General features: G+C 46.0%; 1 protein-coding gene and 1 non-coding gene across 2 annotated transcripts in view; both read left to right on the top strand.

The window, feature by feature from the left end:
* The window catches only part of LOC138492940 (uncharacterized), a 334,933-nt gene that overhangs the window by 23,550 nt on the left and 286,466 nt on the right, over positions 1–24,917 (top strand). The gene's annotated exons all lie outside the window — the stretch shown is intronic.
* Positions 18,168–18,274, top strand: LOC138496853 (U6 spliceosomal RNA). Its single transcript, XR_011278317.1, has one exon. It is a non-coding gene; the product is annotated as a U6 spliceosomal RNA (small nuclear RNA).

Genomic DNA, 24,917 nt, shown 5'->3' with positions numbered 1-24,917 from the left:
CTTTAATGTTAAAATCTGAAAAACAGTAATTCACTCCCATCAAGGTCCTTGTCATTCTGATGACCGTCTACGTTGAGCCTCAGGATTTCCTCTTAGAGACCGCTCTGTGAATGCACCGCATGGTGTGCACCGTCGATCCTCTTGGTGTGTTTGCACCTGGCATACAGTAGCAGCGTGTAAAGGATGGAACACTGTGAGTGTCGCCGGCCTGCCCTCCACCACTTAGTAAATTATTTATACATGTAAATATGTACAGTGCATTGAGCAAGCCTTGCTGGCACACCGTGTGTTGCACTTGCGACATCATCTCTGAAAGCAGTGGCGTTCAGTCGTGCTCATGGTGCACCTTTAGCTTGGACTATTGTTACTTCTGATGGTAACTTGTGTTAGAAGAACAAATGACATCCAATTAAAAATCGAAAGTGGTGGGTGAGTAAACCATTAGGTGCTCACGCCATACCATAGCGCATTTTCCCTAATTCCACAGAGAGGATCATCATGTGTCTTTTTACTGCATATAGAGTTCTCATTCTTTATTTTATTTCGGACATTCTTCCATTACAAAAACCAAATGGAATCATATACAACAATCTATCAATATCGCAATGCAAGATAAATAGTTGTAGTAGACTGAAAAACAATAATTAAAATCTTAAAATCATAGATTACAAATCGATTAGGCAAGATTAAGATATAAAGTGCATGGTGCTCAGTTAAAATATCATGGATTCAATTTACATAGTGTATTCCTTCGAGTGTTTCCCATGAGATTATACATTGGGAATAGACACAGTTTTAGTGTCTAATATCCCAGCAGGTGTTCCCTCTGCATGTCAAATTAATTTGTTTGAACATTTGCCATATACAATAGATGCATAGAAATATCTACTGCGTATAGTAATTCATGCCAGCGTCTAGCCTTCTAATCACCGGAATAACTTTATCCCCCAATTCAATGGTACTCAGGATAACCTCTTAACCAATGTATCGCATTGGCTTGAGGGCTTATTTGACCAATGCTTCCTTGTAGAAGTAAACATTTTACGACGTACTCGATTTTTGGCTTTCTGTGTTATTTACCCAAAATTAAAGGTCAGCTCTTTGTAGGTTAGAGGCATTTACTTTCTAGTGTTCATCTAAAGTGTTAGTTAAATCTAGCCTCAATGAAGCGATTTTAAGTAAATTGAAATGTACTTGTAAGGGTGTTGTTCTTCCATTCATCCGGGGCCTCTTCTGAGTCAAATGTGAACTTTATGGTCCATTTCAAATCCCAATTATCTCATTGTTTAGATCATTTTAAATGTGGTCTGCCGTCTCCTCTAGAGGATTTGAGTACATTATCGCATTGAAAGAGGGGGGAGCGAGTTTAGAACTTACTCTGAAGATTTCAATGTTAATGACTTGTGCACTTCCTGAAGCTCAATTCACATGTCCCGAAGCGCCGTTTACGATATTTTGTTGTGAAACTCAACTGTTCACAGAACCCGTTTCCCTGCTTTGGGCATCCACAAAAGGCACGGATGCAGTGTTGGAAAGAAAATAGCTTTCATCTAAGGTGAACCATACAAAATCCTATCCCAAATGTGACGGTGTAAACTGAAAATGGTACTTTTTTTCCAGACGTATTGATAGGACATGTATGTAATACTTTTAAATTTGCAAAGGAAGTGTAGCCAAATGCAAGGCTGCAGCCAGCTAAAAGTTAAAGCAACTGCATCAATTGGGGTATTTTTTTAAATCGAGCTTTTCAAGAACTAAAAGCAAGAATGTACTTTGTGCAACTGTTATTATTATGGTATTTACTGAGCGCAGACCGCGCTTCAGGAAGAAACGCAGCACTTTACAGTCATGGGGAGAAGAACACAGTGAGGGAAGCAGGGGCACAAGGGAGTGGGAATCTACCACCAGGGAAGGAAGGGCAATTGTCAGCAATGGCTCTACAAGTAACATGGGGAGGAAACAGTGGATATCAGATCACCCAGTCTCGGATATGGTGTGGAGTGTATGGTGTATGGGCCTAGGTGTTATGGAGGAGCAATTCCTTGTAATGGAGGGTCTTGAGATCCTTTCTAAACTGTAGCAGCGAGAGTGCGAGTCAGATGTTGATGCGGAGGAGGTTCCAGAGTCTTTGGGCGTAGACAGAGAAGGCCTGTCTTCTTTGTTTTTTTTGTTGTTGTTCTTTTTTTTTTTTTTTTTTTCCTTTCCTGCACCAGCACAGTTCATGTCTGCATATGTTCTTGCTTCTGGTGGATTGTAGGCCTCTAGAGATGCTGAGGTTTGAGTGAGTTAGCTTGGGGGACTTGAGGGTGACTGCCTTGTAGATGAGACAGGAGGTTTTGAAGATAATACAGGCTTGTAGCAGGAGCTAGTGCAGTTTGATGAGGATCGGTTGATGTGGTCGAATTTGCAGTTATTAAAGTTTGAGTCTTTCATTGTACCAGGCCAAAAAAGACGAGTCCCTTGTCTAAGAGTGCCCACCCATGTTTAATATTCCACAGAAATGTCCCTTCTCTGCTGTCGACGTAGTACGGTTAACCCTTTGTGAATCAAGAGACACATCTTATTGATATTTGCGCCTGCTAACTACCACAGCAAAGACTGGACCTGGCCCTGTGGTTGGCCTAACTAGCTTCTAAGCTCGCAGTGACATATGACACTTTAAAGCACTGACATTCAGGTCCAGTGTGGAAAAAATGTTTGTCCATAAATCATTCTTTACTGAAGAAAAATAGGGCCAAAGATTTAGGGCCTTGTTACGAATATGGCAGAGCGGTAAAACAGTGGCGGTAATAGAACTACCACCACTGTTCCCACTCTTCTATACTCTGAGTTTGTCCTTGAGTGGAGGATTAACCCTCAGCATATGCTGGAGGTAACTCCTCCATGATGGAGGTAACTCCTCCAACTTGCCACTGAAAAATTGGCAAAATCGTCAAAAGTACTGCCGGTGGTAATTCTGCCAAAATCCCTATGTACTCCCAAAAACATGGGGACTAACACGGCCTCCCACCACTTTTAATCTGCTGGATCAAGTGGCAGTAACAGTTATTCCATTTGGATTTACGGCTGAAATACTGCCAAACTCTCATAATGAATTAGAAGTAGTGGGTATTTTTCAGGAATGTCGTGTGGAGAGTCAAGAACGGTCCGAGAAAGAAAGTTTCTTGTGCCCTTTTATTTTCTAGTACCGCAAGGTAGTAATTTTAACGATTCCAGCAAGATTCCCTACGAGCCTGGGCTTTTTTTTCCTATTGTAATTTAACATCTTAACTGGTGTTATCCTACATCATGAAAATGGATAAGATAAGACATACGGGATCATTTTACATGGGGTGGGGGGGGGGGGAATCTGGGCGTAAAATCAAGGTGTAAAAGCAATACACCTTGATTTATCTATGTGCCCCATTTTCCAGCACTGACCAGGTGAAAGAGGGTACAGACTGTCCGTTTTGCTTACCTCCTTGTCTTGTCTGTGTTTTGCTTTAGGCCTGCGTGAGATTTTCATGCAGGCATTAAACGAAAGGATTCCTTTGGAATGTGTCTGTTTTGCAACTGCTCAAGAGCAGGCTGATTCCATTACATTTGACCTGCAAAGCATACTTTTGCAGGCAGTATTTATCTTTTCACAAGACTGGATAAAAGCGTTTATTTAAAAAAATAAGGCTTTGCCTCACTTTACTCTTAACGTGTACAATGCGTCTTTTGAAAGTTTAAAATTGCATGGCCTTCTGCGACATCCTACTGCCTGTTTTGCTCTTACTATGCTGATGAAATTGCACACTGTACTTTGTTGGTTCTTAATTGACTCTTTTATGAATTTTAATGAACTCTTACATTGTTTTACTGTACTGCACAATTTTGTACCATACCTGCAGTCTAGTGCTCGGCTAATACTTAGTCCTCTGTCTATTTTCTTGAGGACTCAAACTGTTAAAATGGGGAAATGGCATGGCCGCGCTGAAGGTAAGCCAGTCTGCGCCTGTTCGTGACAAGTCCAAGACAAGCCATGAAAGTGTGCCCAATATGAAGTCTTCTTTCTCCTCACGCTGAGACAGTCTGTGGAAATATTTTTCTACATTACAAGCAAGGGATGATTACGTAATCAAAACTCTAAAAGCAAACCATTGACATCATACTGTTCCTTGGAATAAATACTTTAGTGAGAAAAATCTCACATTTAGCTAAAAAACATTAGGCATAGAAAATCTCTTGAGGCAAAATTGTATCCATGATAGTATAGTCACTCACGAGCTAGACTTCTTGCTGATTACCGAATCATGACTCCAAGAAGAGAACATCATCTTTGATCTCTTTGGCTGACATGACACAACCCCATAAATGGCTTTCAAAACCACGACTGAATAAAATGGGAGGTGGCCTTGCGATTCTTTATAGGCAGGCCCTAAAACTCTCCCTGGGAGCTCTACCAAATACAATCTCTACAGAATCACTTGCCATACAAAGGAAATGATCACCAACACAACAGATAACAATCTTGTTCATTTATAGGCCCCAGGTTCAAATTCTAATTTTGGGGAAGAACTAGCTGTCCTATCAGAAATGTTCTTGAGAAACGATAGAATGATGATTACGGGTGATTTCAACTATTGGACAGAAGATAATCTTAATCTGTTGGTGGACCAGCTCATTTCATCTCTGCAGGACTATGGTCTATCTGCCCTTGTGAACGACCCCACTCGCAAGCCCGGACATACTCTGGATCAAATCTTTACATCGTGCAAGGAAGTCAAAGTTGAACAATTAACCTCCTTCTCATGGTTAGATCATAAAGGACTCCTCTTTTTTTAATCCCAATCCGATTAAAATCGGATATCTCAATGAGAATTTCTTGGCAACCAGAGAGTGGAAATGGATCACAGATCACGCCATTGCCAGCACCCTCAACTTTAACCAGCAGACTGATCGACAGTCCTCGCCACACAACTCTAAGGTGTGAATGACTGATTTGGAACTGCACACCCTTAAAGTGCTGGATGAGCTAGCTCCCAGAATGTAACACTAGACATACATATATTAAGAAGAAAAATTAAACCTCTGGAGAGGAACTGGCAGCAGGCATATCACTCCGACATGCTCTGTACATTGAAATAACTGCAGTTCCACCACAAGAAGGAAAGGATAAATACAAAAAAGCAATTCTATGGATATGGAATAGACAGCACTTAACACTACCAAAGAGATCTTTAGGGTTATAAATATGGCTTCCATTTTTATGGTATGTATTTTTCTGCCATGTACGTCCGTATTTATTTTTGGGCCTTTTTTTCTATATTTATCCCCATTTATTTTTCGTCATACAAAAAGATAATTCACAACCAGTATTTTTCTGCATTTATTCTGATCAAAACCTATTAAAGCACATATGTAGCCATATAGGAGAGAAATGCTAGCTCCATTTTTTTTTTTCAACAACAAAAAACGGTTGCTCCTGTGACTGCTGCTGCCTTAAGAGATATTTAGAAAAGAAAGGTTTGTTGCTCCCGGCTATCTTGCTTGTAGTTTGTGAAATAATTATTTCTGACACCTTGGTTAGTATGAATTAAGTCGTTCTCAAGGCCAGTTGCGGTTTGCTGTGTGCCCAAAGTGGAGCACCGCCTAGGACGCCAGACGGAACATAGAGGGCCCAAAAGGAGCCAGGACTGCCGTAAAGGACAGTTTATATTACAGAACCCCACTTTGGGCACACAGCAAACCGCAACTGGCCTTGAGAACGACCGTAAGGTCGAAACACGTGTCGGCTGACCTAACTTGCTCGTCAAGTTCCAAAGAGTGTTTTTCATAAACACATGTATTTAAAGGAAAAAATCACCCAGAAAAACAACGAACAATAAACGAATTAATTCATACTAACCAAGGTGTCAGAAATAATTATTTCACAAACTACAAGCAAGATAGCCGGGAGCAACAAACCTTTCTTTTCTAAATTTACCAAACTGGGGCTTAGGCTAAACCCGAAAACCGCTCCTGTGATCTTGCCTAAAATCGTAATCACAACATAATTGGAGCTTAGCACTGGCAGGTTCCATTCCTAGAGCCTAAACCTCACCTCGCCTTAAGAGATATGCTGCAATTAAAGGGACATTAATGCTATATTTCTATAAAGCATACACTCTCCATGCTGCCAATCTGAAATGTGATTGGCCTGCGATGTGTGAGTGACATCACAGAGAACCAGAGAAAAAGACATGGTTTGCCAGTTTTATAAATAAATACAGACAGAAAGCAGATTGCCTTCCGTCTGTATTTATCTGTAAGAATCAGTACAAATGGTAAACTGGAATGCAAAGACCCTGGCAACCGTCAGCCTATTGCTCAGCTCCCTGTCTTGGCAAAACCAATGGAAAAGAGTGGTCACTTGTCAACTGCAAAACATTGTAGAACATTCTAAACTACTTCACCCAGCCCAACATGGTTTCAGACCAATACATAGCACAGAGCTGATATTCACGACTGTCATTGACGACCTTACGCTAAAACTGGATCGGAAAAAGGCTGCTACTGTAGTATTCCTGGATTTTTCGGCAGCGTTTGATACCATAGACCATCAAATTCTGCCATCATGGCTGATGGATAATGGAATACAGTGTACTGCTGCTGCATGGATAAACGCATTCTTAAGTAACCAATGTCATCAAGCACGCCTAGATACCTTATCATCTCTTCAGTATGTTGTGGTGTGCCCCAGGGCTCTGCCTTGTCCTCTCTATTGTTTAACATTTATTTACTCCCTCTAATGGATGTTATGTTGACATATCCCATGCACCGCTACTACCCGGGAGCAGTCTCCAGAGTGGCTCTGCAAGAAAGAGGACGGGGTTGGTGAGGCTAGAGGGATCAGATAAGTCCAGAACCGGGAGAAACTGGTGTATGTGTGTGTTGGGTTGCAGATGGGTTTTTTTTTTCAGCTGAGCGTGGGAGAGCAGTCGCCGTTAGCCCGGAGGAATCTTCAGGCTAAGGAAGCCCTGCCTGGCCCCTGCGGGCCTCTGTGAGTGTCTTTTCCTCATTAGAGGATTAATTGTTTCTCGCGCTCTGCGCGCGTTGTTGGTGTGCCTGTTCCTGCTCCCCCTCTCCCACTACCTGGTCCTCCTCTCCCTTCCTGCCTCCCTGCCCGCCCACACCCCCCCCTCCCCTTCCTCTCTTTCTGCCTATATCCACCCCCCTCCTGGGCAGCCATCTGCAGCTAAGGGCCCCAGGCCAAGGGCGACTCCTAAAGTCGTGGCTCCCTGTGTGTCTGCAGGTGTCCGCAGGAGACGCCAGGCGCCTGTACTTCTATCTCCACCTTCCCACCCCATCCTTTCTGGTCACCTCGTTCGCATTGTGTCTTCACCCACCGTGTCTCACATTTGTGGTAAACTAGGGACTTTTTCCCCCCCCTCGCAGGATTGTCAAACTTAGGTGGCCTCTGTACTTAAATACGCACTCACTGTTCTGTAATGTGGTAAACTAGGGACTTTTTTTTTTCCCCCCTCGCAGGATTGTCAAACTTAGGTGGCCTCTGTATTTAAATACGCACTCACTGTTCTGTAATGTGGTAAACTAGGGACTTTTTTCCCCCCTCGCAGGATTGTCAAGCTTAGGTGGCCTCTGTACTTAAATACGCACTCACTGTTCTGTAATGTGGTAAACTAGGGACTTTTTCCCCCCCTCGCAGGATTGTCAAACTTAGGTGGCCTCTGTACTTAATACACACTCACTGTTCTGCAATGTGGTAAACTTGGCCTTGCCGCTCACTTCCTGCCTGCGTACTCTCGTTTTGTCTGTCTTCCCCCCCCCCACTCCCTCCTACTCCATGGTGCTCTCTATCTCGCCTATCTTCTCTAACTGCTTCTCTATTGACTATCCTGCTCTCCTCACTAAATCTGGTAGGAAAAAGTGACATCCTGGTCTCCAACCCAGGCCTCCCTATCGCTGACACCTACACTAGTGCCTGCTCCAAGGAAACTCTTACTGACATCCTCTTTTTCGTGCCTTCGCCTGACCTATGGACCCTTCATATGGTCTCTGTGCTCTCTCCTTTCTCCTCTTCTCCCATTAATGGTGGCACCCGTTGGGATGTCCTCTTGGCCTCCTTCCACTCCTCTAAGGCCATCATTAATGTCGACGCTAATGGGACCGTCTTGGTCCAAGGTCCTCAGGCCAACCTTCACCTCTTTGATAGACGCTTCTCACGCCTCATCAACTTCCTTTCCTCTCCTGCTGTCCCCCCTCCTCTGTCCTCAGCTACCTTGCCTCTACCCTCCCTCCCTGCCCCCTCTCGCGCTCCTTCTTCACCTCCCTCTTCTACACCTCCGCAGGGTGTACCTCTGATCTGTACCCCTCCCCGGAAGTCCTTCAAGGATGGCAACCTTCTCCACATTGCCACTTTTAACTCTCGCTCTGCCATCAAGCATTCTTTTGATATCTGTCACCTTCTTGAGGAACTGGACCTTGATGTCCTCGGTCTCACTGAGACATGGTTCACAGCCAGCTCTGTCACCAGCTTTGATACACTCCTACCTGACGGTTACAAGATCCTATCTGTGCCCAGACCCAACCGTGTAAGGGGGGGGTGTAGCCCTTATCTTCCCTGAGTGGATTCCTGCCACTGTCACTCCTACACAGACCTACTCCTCTTTCGAATGCCTTGTCTGCCGCCTCTCTCTCTCTCCTAGCCATTCCCTTACCGTGGCCACTATCTATCGACCACCTGGTCAAATCTCCTCCTTCCTCTCTGAGTGGGCTGACCTCTCCTCCTCACTCCTGTCCTCAACCACTCAACTCCTCCTTGGTGACTTCAACATCCACTTGGATGCCTCCTGTCCCCCCACGGGACTCTTTCATGACCTCTGCGACTCTCTCTCACTCTCTGTTCTCCCGTCTGGACCTACGCATTCTGCAGGGCACACTCTTGATGCTCTGATCTCTTCCGACCTTTCCCTCTCTCCACCCCTCTCTCCTGGAGTGATCACTTTCTGCTATCCTCCCACCTCACCCTCCCTACCCCACAGGCAATGCCACCCTCATCACTGCCACCCACCTTCTCGGTCATCCGACCCATGAAGCGCGTGTCAGTTGAGGCTTTCGCTACCACCTTCTCGCCACCTCCTCCCCCTTCGGCTGACTCCCACCCTGACACAGCCCTCTCCATGCTCCACTCTGCTATATCTGATACTCTTGATATCCTTGCCCCTGTCATGAGAGTCCGCCTGAAGCCCAAAGCCAAAATGTAACTCCTGGTATGACTCGGATCTCGTCACCCTTAAACGCAAGTGCAGGGTGGCAGAGAGGAAATGGCATGCCTCATGTTCATCCTCTGACAAACTGGCCTGCCGCTTGCTCCAAAGGCAATACCGTCTCTCCGTTCTCACCAAGAAGAGAGCCCTTATCCAAGCCCGCATCTCTGTGGCATCTAACAACTCGGCTGAACTCTTTAAAATCTGCAAGGAGCTTGCCAACCCTGCTGCTGTCTCTACCTCTCCTGTCCCCTCCCAGGCCCTCTGCACTGCACTGGCCTCTCACTTTATCTCTAAAACTCAGCACATACTGTCCTCACTCTCCTCCTATCGCCTCCCTCCCTCCCTTCCCGCCTCTTCCTCTGGCCCTTCTGCAGCCACCCCTCCTCCATCCTTCTCTGCCTTTCCCCTTTTTTCTGCTGACAAGGTTTCCAGACAAGTCCGATCTATGACAGTCTCGTCTAAACAGGTTCACCCCTGTTCCTCCAAAACTATCAAGGACCACATCGACTCCCTGGCTCCGGCCCTGGCTGACTTTTGCAACCACTCCTTCGACTCTGGAGTCTTCCCATCCCCCCTTAAGCATTCCCTTGTGCACCCTCTTCTTAAGAAATCCTCTTCTGACCCCTCCTGCCCGGCTAACTATCGCCCAATCTCCATCACTCCCTTCCTGGGCAAGCTCCTGGAGAAACTGGCCATCTCCCAGCTTAACCTCCATGCTGAATCTGTTGGAAGTCTTCATGACCATCAATCTGGCTTCAGAGCTGCCAGAAGCACAGAAACTGCTCTCCTGAACATCCGTGAGGACCTGCTCTTGAATCTCGACTCCAACACTCCGTGTGTTCTCATCCGGCTCGATCTCTCCTCTGCCTTTGACACTGTCAACCATGCCATCCTGCTCAACCGTCTCCATGATAATCAGGGTATCACTGGTCAGGCTCTGGCGTGGCTGACCTCTTTCCTCTCCAATCGACCCTCCCAGGTCCAACTGGGGTCCTTCCTCTCTGACATCTTATTCTCAACCTGTGGTGTCCCCCAGGGATCTAAGCTTTCCCCCTGGCTGTTCAACCAGTATCTGGCACTCCTTGCCCACCGCATCGCCGCTCTCTGCCCCAACTTTCAGTGCTATGCGGACGATACCCAGCTCATTTTCACGCTACCCTCGGCCTCCTCCTCTCCTTCCCTCATCTCTGACTGTCTGTCTGCTCTTCAGAAATGGTGTGCCGCCAATGACCTCTGCATTAATGCCAGTAAGACTGAGATTCTACTCATCGGCACCCCCTCCTTCCCTGCAGCTCTCTGGCCGGCCTCTCTTGGCCCTCTTCCTGTTCCTACCTGCAAGGCAAAAAACCTCGGGGTTATCTTCGACTCCACACTCTCCTTCTCTCCGCATATATCCGACGTCTCTAAGAAGTCACACTACCAGCTGCACATCCTCAGAGGTATTCTTCCCTTCCTCTCCTTCCCCCAGAAGCTCACTGTCTCCCTAGTCCTGGTTCTCTCGAAGCTGGACTACTGTAACAGCCTCTATCTTAATCTGCCTGCCTCCGCTATCCGCCCTCTGCAACTCATCCAGAACAGAACTGCGAGACTTGTCCTTGGCCTCAAGCCCAGGGACCGTATCTCTCCAGGACTGAAATCTCTACACTGGCTCCCAGTGGCTGCGAGGATAAAGTTCAAAACCCTCTGCATTGTCCACAAGGCCTTCTGGGGCCTGGGGCCTAAATACCTTCAACTCTCTTCCTAAATATCTTCCTTCCCGATCCCTTCGCTCATCCGTCTCCAACTCCCTCAGGGTCAGCCGCTTCTCGAAGCAACGTGCTGGGGGTAGATCTCTCTCCGCGGCAGGGGCCTCCCTCTGGAACAGCCTTCCTGCCTCCCTGAAACTTGAGGAGAACCATCTCCGGTTCAGGAAGCACCTCAAAACCTTCCTCTTTGCTTCTGCTTTCTCTCTCCCTCTCCCCTGCTAATTCTTCGCTGAAACTGCACTGAATCTGCAACTGGGCCACTCTCCCCGACCCTGGGCCCAGCCACTCTCCACTTGCACTGCCTCCCTGGCAACCCCTGCACTGCGGTACTGTCTCTGTATCCCTCCAGCCCCCCCTTCCCAGCACTTACCTGCACTTACCTTGCACTTGCCACCAGCTGGCCCTCATTTATTTATTATTTATTTTATTCTACTTACCTTGTACTGCACTTCCCCCTCTCCCCCTTGCACTTCCCACCTCCCCCCTTGCACTTCTTCCCTTCCCCCTACCCCTGCGCGATCTGAATGACACCTGGCCTAGTAGGATCGTTGTCTGTCTTCCCCCTGTTCCCCCCCCCCCCCCCTCCCTGCCTCGTCACGCCTTGAAACACTTGTGTATAGGCGCGTTACAAATGCCATATCATATCATGGGTTGATTGTGTGCACTGGCTTGTTGTATCCGTAAGGGTGAGGCCCCATACCTGGGTTGTTTTTTATATGTGAATGTCTGTTATGTTGAGTGTGTGTGTTTGTGCTGTACGTGTACATTGGCTGGTGTTTGAGGTTCTGGTTGTGCACACTGACCTGTTGTGTCCATAGTGGTGTTGGGGTAAGGGCCTGGGATTGTCGTTGTATGCGAGTGTTAGTTATGTTGGGGGTGTGTGGGGTGTCTGTAGTTTGGCTAGCCCATCGGTGTGTATAGAACAAGGGATGTGTGTGGGAGGGGAGCAGGCATGGGGTGGTTAGTACATTGGGTACTCTCAAAGTCCTACTTGGTGGCTAATCTGAATGGGAGGCTAGGCTAATGTTTACAAATCTATCTAAATGTGATGCATGGCTAATCTTCGCAAATCTATGTGACGCGTGGATCTTATAGATTGCTTTGGAATACCATTTTATAACTATCCTGATCAAAACACAGAGAGGAACAGCAATGTTGGAAACAGTCTTGCTGGCATTAATGTCTGAGCTGAGCTGATGCTTATCTACTAAAAATAAAATCTAAACTCCTCTTGTGACTGGCAATTATCATCTAAGTTTAATTGGTACACCCCCTAGTGTACCTTTTTAGATCAGCAAATGAAAGGATAGTCCACAATACTTATTACAGGAAAATAAGCCAGGGAGGACAAACCTTCTCGATTCAGGCTGCTAACCTCTGGAACACACTACCTTTAACCCACCAGAAATAGACTAATCATTTTGTCATTTAGAAAGAGATTGAAAATGTTTTTATTTATACCGTTCCTGGTTCTAATTCTAACTCATGCCAGCTTCACCTCACTGCTATCTTTGGTGTTTTACTTGTATAAACACCAAAGATGCCTTTGGGAGAACGTTTGCACTTTATAAAACCACAATAACGCAACATAAGATGCATGCAGGAGGACCAAACAGCAAGTAAGTACAAATGCTAGTGGTCCACTGCAGGCAATTAACATATTCTTTTATAAAATGAAAACGTTATGTTTTATTGCCCTATGTTGTCTGTATGTGTATGGAATAAAGTTGTTTTTCTGCCAGTTTTTAGTGAAAAATGTTAACAGAAAAAACTCAGCAAAAAAGGGGGGTAGGTAAGGGCATAAAAGGGATAGAGCGGGATTGGGGGGCAAACCCCCTAAACAAAAAAAAGTTAGCTGACTTGTTTAACATTTTTGTCAAACTCCTGGGGGGGAAACATCTGGTGGAAAAAGAACGTAGGACCATACATACTTTTTGTCTGATGCACCAAGAGCCTAAGTGTGTTGAACCTTTTGAACTTTCCTGAAGATGAAAGCACTTGCAATCCAAACAATGGGGTTAGGAATGTCTTTTTATAATTTTAAGCCTTGGGGCATGTATATAGTAGGTCATACCCATTCATCTTTTGTTTTGGGGGGGTGTCTGTAATCTAAAGGCTACATCTACTGTGAAATATAGGAATCACAAACTTCCTCCTGCTCCTGTATTTCAAGGACTCAGTTTAGTCGAACCCATACCACAATCCCTGAAGTTAGCAATTCTCTTAACTCCTAATGACCAAACTTAACAAATTCATATTTTGAACAGAAACCCATATTTTATTTGCCCATATAGGTTCCTGTGCTTTCCCAAAAACATTTCCTTTAAAAAACATATAACCTATTTAGGTTGACAAATTCACATTTCTCAACATTATCTCATTCATTCTGGGTTAGTATATATCCAGGCATCCCTTTTATGCCATAGCGGTCTTAGTACTCCTACGTCCATAATTCTAGAAGTTCATATTAGTGCTTGGACTTCTCACACAGAGCAAAAAAAAAAAGGCAGGAGTTCAAAGAAAGGAAAAAATCACATGTGTAGTTGTTTACTAAGTCAGACACCAATGAGGCCTATTTTTGGTATCAACATATACACTGATGTTTCTACAAATTTTCCTAAAGGAGTCCTTTCTTGTGTCTTAGAACCCTTTCTTTTACCACCACTTCAGTAGCTCTGAGAGGTACTGACTTCCCATCACTTCTTTCTGGTTTTAGTTTTGGATGCTTATATGATATGATATGATAGTTTATTTATAGAGCGCCCATACACAATGTATTTCAAAGCGCTTCAAGGCAAGGGAGGGAACAAGGGAAAATACAATGACATTCTTACACGCCATGAACAGTAAGGATGTGAAATTAACTATTGTACTTGGCCTGACGACATTTCAGATAGTGCAAGAGCTAAGACATAGATAAGGAAGGAAGGGAGGGGGGAGTGGGAAGGAAATGGAAACAGATAGGCGACTACCGTACTAGGCCTGACGACATTTCTGGTAGAGCCGGAGGAAAACAAAAGGTGAGGGAGAGGGGTGCAGAAAGGGAGGGGAGGAACAAAACAAGTGACTATCGTACTAGGCCTGACAACGTTTCAGATAGTGCTGGAGGGAGGGGGGAACAGTAAGGGGATGGGGGGCGCAACAGACGAGGTTGCTATCATACTAGATCCAGAGACAATTCTGATAGAGTAAGTGCATAGAAGAAAGTAAGGGGAGGAGAGGAGAGGGGAGGAGAGAACAGAGAGTAAGGAGTCGAAAAGAGTGGAGAAGCAAGAGGGGAGAGTGAATACAATTGCAGAAGTCAGCAGTAACACATAATGTTGCAAGCCAGGATACAAGGTGAAGATGGGAACAGCATGATTCAGGGCTACCATGAGTACAAGATGCAAAAGAAGTCCAGCATGAGAGTTGAGAAAGGGTGACGCACCGTGAATCAATGAAGTCCATAAAAGTAAAATCCAGCATTGGCCACAAAACTGTGATGGTGAAACCAGAATGTATCAAGACAGACTCCTGTGTGCAGGAAGCGGGGGGGGCACAAGGGAACAACAAGGGGGGGGCACCAGAGAGGGTGGGGATGGCCTGGGGGTACAGAGGGTGTAAACACATGTTGGTGCATGCTGACCTGCTGTTTTAGCAGGGGGTCGGACCCTGGATCTTCCTGGTCCGAACAGGAAGTGCCCTTTTCTTTGACTGCCCTTCACTTAGGACGCCCGGGCGAGAGATGCCCTTGATCTAAGAGTTGAGAGCAGGAAGGAAGAGGCAGGGCTAAAAAGGTGGGTGGTGCTTAGGCCAGTTGACCTAGATCCACTTACACCTGCTCCCCAGCTGCAAAGGAAAAGAGGCTGAAGGGCTCCTTAAGAAGGGAAAAGAGCGGCAAGCAGGAAGGCACCAGGTGGGCAGGGCTTGCTAAGTGGTGAAAAAGAGCGGCAACCGGGAAGGCACGAGGTGGGCGGGGCTTGCTAAGTGGTGAAAAAGAGCAGCAACCGGGAAGGCACCAGGTGGGCGGGGCTTAGGCCAGGTGACCTAGATCCACTTACACCTGCTCCCCAGCTGCAAAGGAAAAGAGGCTGAAGGGCTCCTTAAGTAGGCAAAAGGGCGGCAACCGGGAAGGCACCAGGTGGGCGGGGCTTAGGCCAGGTGAACTAGATCCACTTACGCCTGCTCCCCAGCTGCCAATATACAGATTTTGTGTTGATGCACTGCGTTTCGGCCTCTTAGTCTGAATTATACCCCATCCAAAAATGGTCTCCTCATGGATTTCAACAGGCCTTCGCCAGGACAGAGAGTGAATTATTCTGTCGAGGATCTTAATCTTCTAACCCCATATTTATTGACAATCTTATTCAGTGAACGGAACCGGGACAGCTTTTCTGTTGATAGTGTCACTTATTCACGCTGGTGTCGCTGCCTGTTCGACTTATTCAATCGTGTGATGATCATGTTGTGATGTCAAGGATCATGGCAGCTTGTCATACTTTTTAAATCAACGGCTGTTAATCTTCTTTGGTGTGCGCCGTCCAATCCTTAAATGGCACAGCAGATAAAATCATCTCTTGCTTGGGCACCAAAAACCACAGAAAACCTGCTTTCCACTGCATGCAAACCCATTATGTTTTATTGCCCTATCTTGCCATTATATATATATATGGTATAACGTTGTTTTGCTGCCAGTTTTTTATCAATGAGTTTTTAGTGAAAAATTTTAATAGTAAATACTCATCAAAAAAGGGGGGTAGGTAAGGGCATAAAAGGGGTGGAGAGGGATTGGGGGGGCGTAACCCCCCTAAACAAAACAAAAAAGTTAGCTGACATGTTTAATAACATTTTTGTCGCACTCCTTGGGAGGGAAAAGAAAACTGGTGGCAAAACAACATAGAACCATCCATACTTTTTGTCTGATGCACCAAGAGCCTAGGTATGTTGAACATTTTGAACTTTCATGAAGATGAAAGCACTCGCAAGCCAGACAATGGGTTTAGGAATATCTCTTTATAATAGTGCCAAGCCTTTGGGCATGCCAAATCAATACCTCTTCATTTGACGGCGCTTGACTGGAGGCTGCTTCTCCAGAGGAATCGCCTGCTCCGTGACTCCATTTTCAGGACCTGTGGAGCCTTCTGCTTTGCGGGCTAATGCTCAGTTCTTGCCACCTGTTTCACGGTTACACTATGCCTGGAGAATGTAATTAAGAATTTGCCAACTCGATGCCTCCATCCCAGAAAACCAGCACCCGAGCACCTTGGAGCCAAGTTCTACGTCCTCTCATTGCAGAGGAGATTGCCATTTGCTGCTTCATTTGTGCCAGGAAACGTAATGCACAGTTCTTAGGTTTCCTTTAGACAAGGCATCCAGTGGCAAAGCCCAAATGCAAAAGAACCAGCTGAGGGCAACGGGCAGAGCCCACCACCCTTTGGCCTATTCATCTGATGGCTGATGCATCTGTCCTGCAGCCAAAGTATCAGTACTCAAAGCATCAGTACTCGCACATGAAGTGATTTGAGAAATGTGCAACTCTGATCTGGTGGCTGCACGACCTGCCTTTTATTTTATTTTCTCCTAGTTTCGTCACCAAAGTGCATCATCCGTCGTGCCCACCAAGCTAATAAAAGGCCATTGGAGCCTCGCAGGACACAATCGTTAACCGCCTCATGCATAGACAAAAAATGTGCTTCCGACGGATCTGTCATGTTAATCTGATTGTGACGTATCAAGCTTTCACCTCCCCAAGTGCCTTTGCCCCCCCCCCCCCTGACATTTTTCTCAATTTCCAGACTTCTTTTCTTCGGACCCCCAAAGAGCCAATGAAAGGCTGTGACCCCTTCTTTGGACATTGTTTGTGGATGAACATGTCTTCAAGGTCCTAAACGACGTTTTGCCTGCCTCAGTTGGGAGCTTGCTTCGCTGGTATGTCACCACGTGGCCGGGCCTTTTGTTTGATCCAGGAGAGATCAGCCTATAGGTTCATAGACACCTATAGCAAAATATTAGTATAAGGAACTATTGACTAACCATATATAACGTCTCGTTTGACCTTTCTGTGATTGGACGCTGCTAGATGAGGAGCACTTTTAGAGCCATTGCAGGATTCACTAAGCTTTAGCTTTTCTTCAGTAGTTACCCTATAAATTATGCATAGATATGGGAGTCAAAACTCAGTCCACCACAGAACACATCTGCTTCTAATTGGATCTGGAAAGCGCTTACAAAATGTGAAGTTGACTGAGTAGAGAAATGCAGGCATGACTGGTGGTTTAAAAGCCAAGCAAAATATCGTGACGCAGGCAATTACTGAGTAAACCTGGTTCTTCTTGAAAGCGTGATCTAGCTAGGCAGGCCAAGAAGCACAGGCAATTCTGACCTGATGTGTAAAATGAATAGACATGTTCTTCAGTGTGATCAGACCTATGGCTCAGAAGGCAGTCTCCTAAGTGTATGTGGAACACCTCCTCAACAGTGGGAGCAGCTCTAGACTCTTGCATAGACGTTGTCTCAAAATCTGTTTATCACCAGCATCCGGGGGACAAAGAGCCAAAGGCTAGGACATATGTGAGCCATGTGGCTTTATTTGCTACAAGCTATTTGCTTTGCTTGACAGGCTAGGCCAACAGAGCAGTGTCTCCAAATTCAACTTGAAGCACTGCTTATTGATGAGGGAATCTTGTCAAAAAGGCAGTCTGGTCAAGGCATGGCTAATCAATAATTGATTTAATGCCATAACAAAAACGTACTGAGGAGAAAAGTATATCCATTCCTATTTTATAGCTCTGGCAAGTTTGCTTTTACACAAACTTGCCTTTACAATCACCTCTGCTACAAAGTCAACAGCGTGGTAACCCAAAAAGGAATGTTAAAAGCAATTCCCTGGAGTACACCATTTGGACTGGCCGGATAATGCCAGTCACAATCGTTTTTGTTCTCTTTAGTTTCAATGAGCTTCAACCTTCACCTTCCACTAGTCTGTAAGATGACCAACCATGTTAAGGCTAAACCACCTTCTCCCGCCCTCACCCCCCCCCCCCCCAAACTCGTTCACTTTAATTTTCCAGCACCTTTAAATCCAGATTTCTTATCTCATAGATGTGAGACAATACAAAAGATTTGATGACATCTTTGAGATATACTCCTACTTTCCCTGTCTCCTCAGAATAATCTTCCAGTAAAATGAAATAAGTCATTTATAACGCACCTGTACACAAGTGCTTCTAGGCTTGGAACGATACAGAGAAGATTACCATGGCCCCTGCGCAAGGATGACACGCAAATTCGTGAAGCGTTCCATTACATTTTTTTTTTTTTAAAACAAGTGTTTCTAGGCGCGACAAGGTAGGGAGGACAAGACAAACTCCCACTAGCCTTGTGTCATTCAGATTGTGCAAGTGTGACAACGCAAAGTGCAGTGGGGAGGGAGGGAGTGCCAGGGAGAGGGAAGGGGAAGCACGATCAGGGCAGCATTGCTCCGAGTAAATGCAGCCAGGGCAGCGTGGCTCTGGGAAAGTGCGAGGAGGCGGGGGACTGTAGAGGTTACAGTTGCAGCCCCCCACAGCAATCACTCATCTACTTAATCGAGGCCACTTCTTGGTTTGTGTTGGCTTGACCGGTCAGCTAAACCCTGGCTGTGGCTGTAAGCGGCTGCAGTCTCCTTTCCCTTATGAGTCACCCAACCACAAACCATCCCCACAAGAAGCTTTTGCATTTTGTGGCCACATGATTTCAAAAGCGGATTTGTGCAGTTGGGCCCACGTGATTCATGAAGGGAACTTGCGCAATTGGGCCAGCGGTTCTGCATACTGTTGCACTGCCTCCCTACACCCAATACTCCATGACTATGCATGAGCTAGCTGCATGTGTGACTTTTGCATATTAACTGGCCCTCTGCCTGATGTTTAGGGATCTTCTGGCTATGGCAGGCTGTCGATCCCTCTAGGGGGCAGGGGCTGTCGGGTTGGGGGGCAGAAGAGTGGTAGATTAAGTAGATCAGACTGCATCTTGCCAACTGTGTGCAATTTTTGCACTTCATTTTACCCTTTGAAACTTACATAACCAAATGTGCGGGTGGCCTGGGGATGGGTGGGAGGGTTAAGGGTTCTATTTTTCCATGTTTTTTTATATTGATTTATTTTTTATATGCTACATTATCTTGCACTTAACTGAACCTGTATAATGCTCTAGTTCAGGGTTCTGCAATCTTTGGTTTGGGAACTCCCATCAGCTCCAACTAGCATAATCCAGAGGTGGGCATGGGAGCTGTAACCCAAAACATCTGGCAGCCGCGGGTTGCACACCCAATGTTCAGTTCAAGTGAGCACAACGACTGTCTACGAAACCTTAATCAAGAAGAACAGGGGTGTTGCTAGGTCTGGAAAAGATCTGGGGCGACTCTGCCGGGACTGTCAGGACTCAGGCCTAGCTGGCCTTTGGTTGTAGCCCATGAGCTTCTATCCGGGGCTATGACCAAAAAACCCAGGGCTATAGCCCACTAAGCCCCACCCTTTAGCAACGCCTAGAAGTTAAGGAATGACACACTTGGTCGAAACATGCTGATATTTTAGCAACGCAATTGAACGTTCCTGGAATCTATCTTGAGCAGGTTGGCTTGCAGGCCTTCTGACAACATCTTGTTGGATCTTCGTGTTGTCTACATTTGCACAATGATTCCACAATTCTCCCTATTGTTTGATTTAATTGTGTTGCTGGTGCGCGTTTCGACACAATTTTTGTTTTGGCATCTACCAACCCCCCCCCTTAACCAGGGCTCCCTTTAATGCGGATCTCAATAAAACGAATTGTCCTCTGCACTGCACAGAAAGGTGCACTGCGAGGTGCATGCACGAATGGAAGGCCATCCCTGTACCTTTGAGCTGTCGCCTCGGCGCTTCCTTGTTTTCCATGGTGTGGCACTGAAACTTCTCAGCAGTAACATGGAGGATTGGCTGCTGTGATTTTAATGGAACGTTCTTTGCAGTTTTTAGAAAGAAGTTGGTGGTGTAAGGCAGCGAATTAGCTCATTTTTCTCCCCTCTCCGCCTTACTATGCAGGCCATTAGTACAGTGCCTATGAGTTGACCACACCAGCTGTACTCCCAAACAATGAATTGCTCCCACCTGGGTATAAAGCATTCTTAAAAACCGAGCCGTTCTTTATAAAGATGTCAACAAAGCCATGTCGATGCCAATACCATGCACGTTCACTGTAACTTTTTAAAGTGAATCTTTGGAGCTCTCAGTTGCTTACTGGCCACAACAGTGACCCAGATCTTCCGACCTCTTGGCCCGGGAACATCATCGTCTAGCTCCCAACTCTGTGCACTTGATGATTTCAGCTGCAGTTGGCTAGAAGACTACTTCAGCACCGCAACCTCAGATCCGGTAGATCACCCCCATTACATTTTGTCCTAGGGGTCACTGGCCCAATTCAGAATCTCGATACACTTGGGATGATCTTTAGTGCATTTCCAGATATCTGCACTGGGACGCCTGAGCAAATGATCTGTTGGATCAATTTTCAATACCGCTCACGATTAATTACTAGTCAGGGACTGACTTAAACACATGCCCCCTAATAACTGGTATCCATTAGTGAGGCCATTGAGTAGATGGCTTTTATTAGCACCAGTCAATTGGAGAACGTGAAATTCTGGGCACTAATCTCAAATCGATTTCCCGGAAATGTTTCTTCTTCACAACGGGCCACCATGAGCAGTCCCTGGGATTGCTGCATTGCCAGAGGTCAAGTCCTAAATATTAAAGTCGGGGAACTCAACAACAAGCGCAATGGGATGTGACATCACCAGAAATTAGCATATCAAGTGAAATATGCACATTTTATTAAATCGGCTTTGCATAACCACCCAAATATCAGAGGACGAATGACATTTGCCTTTCAGAAAAACAACACACACCCAAAACCAAGAGGATATTTTCTTTTAATAATGTTTTTGAAAACGATAAAAGGTGTGCATGTTTTAGACTGCAAGAACCAATATAAATCTTTTCCCTGGAACTTGCTGTACTGAAATTAGACATTTCACTTTTAGTGTCCGGCCTGCAAACCTGATGACTGCGGTTCGATCACCGAGGTCGCCTTTAATTTATAAATTCAAAGAGGACAAAGTTTCTCATTTGAGCAGGGGGGACTGTGCCCACCCTCTGAAAAAAAGTGGGTGGACTCCGTCCACCCGCGGGTACACTCGACTTGAGCCCTGTGCATTGCGGGCTGCTCGGTGTGCCCCTTGAGGCTTTCACCCCACGCAGCGTCTCTGTTGGCTCCTGCTCCATCTTCCAGCTGCCACATATTTCAGGGATAGAGGTGCACCATGCCGCCCTGATGCTTGTTGTCCATGCCATTATCCACCTCTTCTGCCCTATTTGCTTCCCCACCCATCGCACCCTCAACTCTTTCTTGATGCACACCATTTGCATATGCTGGCCTACTCTAAGGCGACGCCGCCCGCTCCTAGGGCTTTTTTATTCCGCAACAGACTTCTCCGCCCTAGTTCCACCAACACGCCTCAGACCCATACACTAAGCAGCCTGCAGAAATCACATGTGGGGTGCAGCGATTCTGCCAAAGATTTTGGGTGCCCGGTTGCTACTGCCACCATGTGCTGCACATAGTAACACCATGTGGTGCCGTTTGCTCCATTTCATAGCTTCCAACACCCACTAAACCCTACCTATGCCAACAATATTGGCACCCTCGAGGAACAAGGGGCCAATACTGGCCATTAAGTACCCTTAGCGATACTTAACAGCCTTCACTTCTCTATGAGCCATTAAGCATGGCTTCCAGGCACTATTCCATGTTACTGGATGAAGAGGATGGGAGACAGAGGTTTTTCCGAGCTTGATCCTGCACACCGGAATGCATTGCCCTTCTACATCAAATGGCCAATCAGCTTAGCTTTCAGGAGCTGCTGAAAACCCACTTGTAAGTACAGTGCTAGAACAGCCAGCCCACTGTCAAGGAGCCTCCATCACATACCAGCACTGTACAAACAACAATAGCATAATCTAACCTTACCACCCCAACCATGTGCAATAAAGCGAAATGTGACAAATCAACGTCCGGGGCACCAGTGGTCGAGGGATGAATATCGGTTTCTAAACCATCAATCAGCCCCACACCTCTAGTACACCAGAATGGATCCGAACAGATTGGAAACACATGTAAATTATAAACCTCATTGTCCAATTTTGGTAACGTGGACGGAACGGGAGCCTTATCTGCGCAAGGTCATGGATCGTTGGTTACTTGCAACACAGGGAAAATACAATTATTACCCAAGGATAAAAGGGACTATCCAGTCAAAATTGTATAAATATATCGACTTGATTATTATTGCAACAGAGAGTTCTAGCACACTACACAATATAACCCATCCTGTAAAGGAACTCAGAGGACAGACAGTTTCACGAAGGAAAGGGATGCACTCTGGATACTGACGGCAGGGTAGTCATTAAAGCAATCAGTTTTAACTGTTCAAGGTTATTTGGTTTCAGCACTAAGGGAACAAGGAGTCATAAATGTCACTAGGGGCCTTCGGAGAAGGACAGGGGGACCGAACCACAATGTACCTGGTGCTTGAGGGACAGAACCACAATGTATCTAGTGCTTGAGATGATCTTGACACTCGACCTCAACGGATCCAGGATGCTTTGCAGCTCCTGTGACAGAGTTCAAGACAGGAGACCGCTGCGGGCATCAGGTGGCAGGCCGTTGGATGGATGGCTGCAGACTGGCCTACACGGCGACTCTGAGTCAAGAATCCTTGTCTCTGGGCTGGTTGGCAGATCTGGAACGCTGGTCGAGGCATCTCAGATGGCTTTAGTGGCTGCAGTGTGACAAGTCAGCAGTACTGCCAGTGCCAGTTCAAGGGCTCAACTGTTTTGAAAATGTCCTTAAAAGATGGACACTGGTTGATGTTTGTTTTGGCACTCCTAGCTGCTTCGCAGGGCTTGCTTCATCCTTTAAGGCGGACGACCCAAAGCTGAGGAGATTGTTTGCAGGAAACAGCCTTTTGTTTTGTTTTGTTCATAGACTCTCTGGCCCTTCCCACCTAGGAAACTTGCTGGCAGGACACACTGTGTGCTGGCTGGGTACCGGTTCTGGAGCTGCTGAATGGGTCGTCTGAGTCCGGTATTTCCCTCTGTTCCCTGGGAGATGTTTAGGGGAGGGATCTTGCTTTCCTCTTGGAAATCCTGGCCTTCCTTCACTGGAGGAAGATGTGAGGCAGACTGTACCTTCTGCCAGCGTCCAACGGAGTCCTTCTTACTCCTTTCAAAGTTGTTGGATGATATGCTAAGTGAGAGGCTCAGCCCTCTTTTAAAGCCAAATGGGCCCCTTGATTGTTGCAGGCTACACCTACCTTAAGGAACTAATCAGGGGTCCACACCAACAATATTCTGTTATGCGTGAGGTCGGGACCGAGTGTTTTGCAACAGGAAAGGTAAGAGGTGACAACATGTACTCCTAAATTTCACCCATCTTCCTGTCTGTTGTAGATCAACGTATCTCTCTGGTCAACTGAGCCCCCTGTAGCTCTTGATCAAAGCGCAGGTCTCCCTTGAAGTTTGTGGTGAGAACAGACTTGTGTCTCTCTCAGATCACATACCTTATCCCTCTGAAAGGGAATTTGCCTACTATAAACAGTTATCCCAGACATGACATCCACTGCCCTTCGTACAGAAGGGTGGGAGCTAGCTTAAAGGTGACACATTGCATATCAAAGAGGTGTTAGTTTTCCTGCCCATTGTTAAATGTGACCAGGCCTGATTCAATTAACCCATCAGTATGCACTGCTACCAAACAGACAATAGCACAGGGTAGATCCATGGAACCTTTGATATTTTAATTAGGGTGCCCCTGGTTGGAGGAATGTGCAGCCTTCCCCCTTCTTGATGCCTGGATGTACCTGTGGCTGTCGCATTCCAGCTGAACATGACGGGGGAGGACAGAGCCTGTAGGCTGTGTCCTCCCAGACTACACCTGACTATGCGTTTCGTGTGGTGAGCAGGGAAAATGTGTGTGGATTGGCCTTGCACAAACACATGAAAAAGCCCAGGCGAGCGCACACCTCCCGTGTGGATGGCCAAATTCCTCACACTTAATTACAAGGTGTCTGCTCCATAGCAAGCATTACATACTTAACATCTTTCACTTAAAAACGTGTGTTTGATCATTTCTCCCTTACAAAACATGAACGATTTTTTTTTTTCCTTTAAATGCAACCTTGGTATATAGAAAGTGTTGTGCTGATACCAAGAGGTCAGATTGGAAAGAAAGTGACGAGCATCAAAATCCACTTCTTTTGATTTCTCAGACTTCTAAGAAAGGCTGTTGTAAGCTCAAAATCTATATACTACGAAAAGACTTTCCAGCAGTAATAATGTCTCATAGAAGAAAAGTTAACTTCTTGCATCAATTAAAATCTCCAAATGCCCTAAATGGTTCCATTTACATGTATATTTTTTATCGCCCTCTGCAATGACACTGCAGATTATGTTTATTCTAAAATTGGAGCGATGTGATCTGAGCTTTTGGTTTTAGCACCAATTTCGGATCGGGAGAGCTTGTTTATGGGTCAGAACCACAACCAACCAACCATTACAGATATCTAGTACATTTCCGCTGTTAAGGGTCTCAACGTTTTGCCTCGCTCTCCTTCCAAAATGTCCTCATCGGATCTCAGTTTTCTCAACATGGCCCTTCCCGAGTGAGTCCTCCAAATGACTGTCCAGGTCTGTCCCTGCTGACTTAAACAGGCTATGGTTCTTCTCTTAAGAAAAAACGCACTGGGTGAAAGATAGCTGGGTTTCGAATCAAATTTCCTGCCTGTCTTTTTTTATCATTGTTGCAAATGGCAGTAGCCCGTCAACTTCAGGGCTTAGTATTGTCCACTGGTATCTCGGACTCCTATTTAGGCAAACTTTAGGCC

The sequence above is a fragment of the Ambystoma mexicanum genome, chromosome 10 (genome assembly GCF_040938575.1).
Source record: "Ambystoma mexicanum isolate Mex_15411 chromosome 10, UKY_AmexF1_1, whole genome shotgun sequence".
NCBI classification, from domain to species: domain Eukaryota; kingdom Metazoa; phylum Chordata; class Amphibia; order Caudata; family Ambystomatidae; genus Ambystoma; species Ambystoma mexicanum.
The sequence above is the reverse complement of the archived record's forward strand: the minus strand, read 5'-3'. Positions and strand labels throughout refer to the sequence as shown.